The 4,500-nt window shown below is 34.2% G+C and overlaps 1 long non-coding RNA gene across 2 annotated transcripts; it reads left to right on the top strand.

Moving 5' to 3' along the window:
- Positions 1-2,222: 2,222 nt before the first annotated feature.
- Positions 2,223-4,272, top strand: LOC109175671. Of its 2 annotated transcripts, XR_002053302.1 has the most exons (5): positions 2,223-2,573; positions 3,357-3,436; positions 3,614-3,720; positions 3,942-4,004; positions 4,098-4,272. It is a non-coding gene; the product is annotated as an uncharacterized LOC109175671 (long non-coding RNA). The 2 variants fall into 2 exon arrangements; XR_002053303.1 differs by lacking the exon at positions 3,357-3,436.
- Positions 4,273-4,500: the final 228 nt, after the last annotated feature.

Genomic DNA, 4,500 nt, shown 5'->3' with positions numbered 1-4,500 from the left:
TTCCAAGATTGTCATTAGTCTATGATGTTGGAATTGAAGACTCGACTCATTACCGCATTGAAGTAATGAGCTAGGATGAAATCGTTATAATAATATTGTTGTCTTAAAGAGCTAGAAGAAGCTAAAAATATTATACATCAATTGAAAATCCAAGACTAAAAAGAGTACTAACCCAATAATCAAAATACCATTTGTGGTATTAACTCTTTTTTATTTATTTAATAGTTCTTTTTAAATCTTTAATATGATCAAATTTTGATATATAAAAGGCTAAATTAACAAGAATTGTAATCAAACAAAATCCAAGTTTTTATTTTTTTATTACTTGGAAGGGGGAAACCTGTTGGAAAAAATGCTTATAATATGTAATAAATTTGAAATATAGAAGACAATAGTGAACAAAAACTGGATCATTTGATATCTTCAGGCATGTAATCACTTTCCTATAAGCTTTAAATCTCCCTCTATAAAAGCAACAAGGTTCAAGATTTAATCTTTATGGGATACAAGAAGATGAATAAAATTTTCTCAAGTTGCTTTGTTTAAGAATTTCCTGTAGAGATGTAAACCTGTGAAGTATCTTGGTTTTCTGCAAAATGATTGCCTGTAAAATGCATGTCCTTATAGATGTAAATATGTTAGTGTTTTAATTGTTCAAAAAACCCCAACTTATAATTGACAATATTATTATGGCAAACTAAGATAGGGTTAGCTTGGTGTCGGTTTGTTCTACAGAGGACTGATTGATCAGATACAACAACAGAGGGACTGACACTGAAAATCTATTTTACGAAGATGTTTTCTTTTTGCAGAACGCGGTTTAAGAAGTCAGTTTTGGAAAGAAGATCAGTGTATCTGTTTTGGAAAGGTATGGACCGGATCTTTAAGATTACATTCTTCTTATATCGTCCTACCATCTACAATCAGAGGTATCTATGGAGAGTGTTCTTATTATGGAACTATAAGTACTCTTTTTCGATCAAGAATTAGGGTTACGCTTTTGAGAAGAAAGAAACACTCCAGCATATACTAAGAGATCACACCTTTGATTATCATGACTCTTCTCAAGACAATTTGTTCTTGTTGATTATGATGAAGAACTTGAGAAGAGATATCGTTGCTTAAACGAAAATGACGCAAAGATTACACAGTTGTGGGAACAACATTGGACTGCGTCATTGAAGTGGACTGCATCAGAGTTAGCTCTCCAAGTGAAGGGATTTCATTGGACTTCTGTATGCTCGGCTCTCCATCTTCAACAATCCACTAAATCAGTGTAGACTGGGCACGTACCTTGTGTGGGGCACTTGGGTGAGATTATTGTTCTCTACCTTTGTACATTTGATTATTTGTTAGTGGATTGGACGCCTATGTGTTCGTCCCCCAGATATAGATGACACACTGTATTGAACTGGGTAAACATCTTGTGTGTTGTTCTGTTCGCTGACTGTCTCAGTTTATCCTTTCCGCAAGCTAACTAGTGTTTCAACTATCTGACTGATATCATCACTGAATTTGTCAGACTATTTCGTCAGTTGTTTAATTAATATCTTTAAATTGAGAAAATACAAAATTACAAAATATATCTGTTTAGAGAAGTTACATGGAAGTAGTTCTTATTTGAATTTAAAACTTAACTTCCATAAGATATATCTTAACTAATATATCAGACATCAGACATAGGAAATAATAATTACTTGAATCTTATTTTCATAAGATATGTACCTTTGTAGGTTCACGAACTGGCATGCGAATTGATAAAGTAAAAAATATATATTATATATATTTATTAATTCAATGCATGTAACCATGCAAAATAATACACTGCTGGAAATTTCGCTATTTCCGTCCAACAATAATGTTGGTCGGTAATTTGTAAAAAATCACAACTTTCTGTCGTAAATAGGGATGGACGAAAAGTTGGATGGAATTTCCGTCCAACATTTGCACGTTGGACGGAGGTTCCGACCGACACTAAATGTTGGACGAAAATTCCGTCCTACCGTTGCGCGTTGGTCAAAAAATTGAATTGACCAATTGGTGAAATACAAAATGGTAGGTATTATTATATACCGTCCAACATTGTTGTTGGACGGAAATCAAATATTTAAGTATTTAGGCGGTAAGAATGCTCATTTTGCCAAAATTTTGGGCGGTACCCTACTCGCTCACTTAAAAAAACACACTTAGACCAAAGTCACCAAACCCTTCGCACGCTTACAGTCTAAGCTCCATCGCACAATCAAACGCTTACGCACGCCGTCACAGCCGCCTCCGCTGCTAGGAAAGCCTCCCCGTCGTCTTTGCTCCCACCACCGGAGTCGCCGTTTGCTCTCCGGCCTCTGTAGTTGAAGTTCGACGGCCTGTTCTCCGAAGCTGTCGCACACTCGCACTGAACTACTGAAGGTCGAAACCCTGGTCCTAAACCCTTGAGTCGCCGTCTGCTTTCCGGCCTCCGCAGCAGAAGTCCGTTGCCCTGTTCTACGAAGCCGTCGCACTGAACTACTGAAGGCCGAAGCCGTCGCTCTGAGTGGCCGTCTGCTCTCCGGCCTCCGCAACCACAACCTGCACAAGTAATAGTTTTTTTCTCTATAATTTTTTTTTAAGATACAAGTATTTTAGATTTGTGAACTCCAAGAGCATATGCGATTGTGGACTGAATTTCCAGAAAAGTGACCAATTGTGCTTACTGAAATTTATGTTTGACTTGTACTAAATTAATGGAGTCTGAGATTGGTTGCCCACCAACTGTTTGTGAAAAGTCTTATGTGAGCATGGCTCTAAAATTAGTGTTGATAATATAATAAATTATTCTGTTAAACAATCTAAAAATTTGAACTTTTAACGAAAAATTACTTTACCAAGAGCGAAATATGTTGCAATAGGTCAATAAATTGATTGATATTCTTAGGCTTTGTTTGAATTTGACTGATGTTGGACTGTATTAAATGTATTAACTTTACTTTTGGTTGTGGAATTTATAGTATTTCTTAGATGAATGGATGATATTCTCATTTCCAGAGTTGTATATGTGGATATCATTTACAAACCACATTGAAGTCATAGTAATTGTTATCATTGTGGTTGCAGATAAGTAATACAGAAAGTTTGACAAGAAGTTTTTCTAAGATATTTGTTGATTGAGATAGTCATTACTAGTCCCTAGAGTCTTTTGTGTTTAATCTATGGTTTTTATAGTCTCTAACTAGAAACTATTACAGCCATTCCTAAAGCCTATATTCATCATACCCATCCAAGTAGAAAATATTTTGAATAAGTTATTAGCTTATTAAGTTATTAGTTCACATGTTGATATTTACTTTTATTTGTTATTATTTGATGTTTCTTCTGTTTAGCGGCTAACTATTGTGCTAATGAAAGAGGACATTGCCAGACATAGAGAAGAGCAAATGCAAGTAGTACTGCTATGTTGGAGGTTTGGTTGAGATGCAATTTACTTTGTTTTTTTCCAACATTTTTGGAAGTGGTTTTATTATATACAAGTGACATTACTACTGGATTGTTGTCCCCAGAATGCCTTCAAGATTATGGATTGTGAATAATCCACTCCAACTTTATGGATTATCATTTGACAGCCGTGTTTCTTGCTCAGGCACTGAGATTCATTGAGACAGCAAGAGCTAGGATTGAGAAAGCTAGGGACAGCTGCTTGACTTTTGATCATTAGCAACTCTCAGAGCTCTTCTTGGCGAGAACACGGTATGAATTTGTGTTCTATTTTTGAAATTAAGATGAATATTTACTGATGTACACACTTGGCAAATGGTTTATTGTACAACTAATAATTGCTCATCACTATATTTTAAACTTAAAAACTCAATTCTGATGTTTATTATTTGGCTTAATACACTCAATATATGTGCATTTGACTATGTGATATTCCATTTGTCTTAATATACTCAACACATGTGATTAACTAGAAACAGTGGTGGAGAAGTGTAGAAAGTTTTGCAGAACTTACATTCATCTATACCATCAAGAAAGTAAGGTCATTTTTGCTAGAAATCACTTTAGAAATGCATGAGAAAAATGTTTATTTGATCAAAGCCATCATCTTAAATTTGTTGCATTTGCAGGTATACCCATCATCTACACTTGATCAAAGTCATTGAAGTAGAAGGCTGTGGATGCTGCATTGATCACAGCCATAGAAGAAGTGACGAATTTGAGGGCTTATTTGGGTGCATCGAGCATACTTAAGTAGTATATATTTTTGTTGTATGGTATTTATAGTCTATTGTTGGAAGTACTATGAACATGACTATTTTTGTTGTAAATATTTTTTATGTTTAAATATATTTTTAATTTGAAATTTAGTGTGTTCATTAATTTGTTACGTTATGGACATAATTTATTAACAATATGTATAAATAAAATTATGGTAATATAAAAATAATAAAAACATTTCATATGATTTATAATTTTCCTACCAACAGTTGGAAGGAAAATAACAAAATATAATATGTGAGTTTTCTGTCC

This window comes from Ipomoea nil, unplaced genomic scaffold, assembly GCF_001879475.1.
Source record: "Ipomoea nil cultivar Tokyo-kokei standard unplaced genomic scaffold, Asagao_1.1 scaffold0164, whole genome shotgun sequence".
Lineage (NCBI taxonomy): Eukaryota > Viridiplantae > Streptophyta > Magnoliopsida > Solanales > Convolvulaceae > Ipomoea > Ipomoea nil.
The sequence above is the reverse complement of the archived record's forward strand: the minus strand, read 5'-3'. Positions and strand labels throughout refer to the sequence as shown.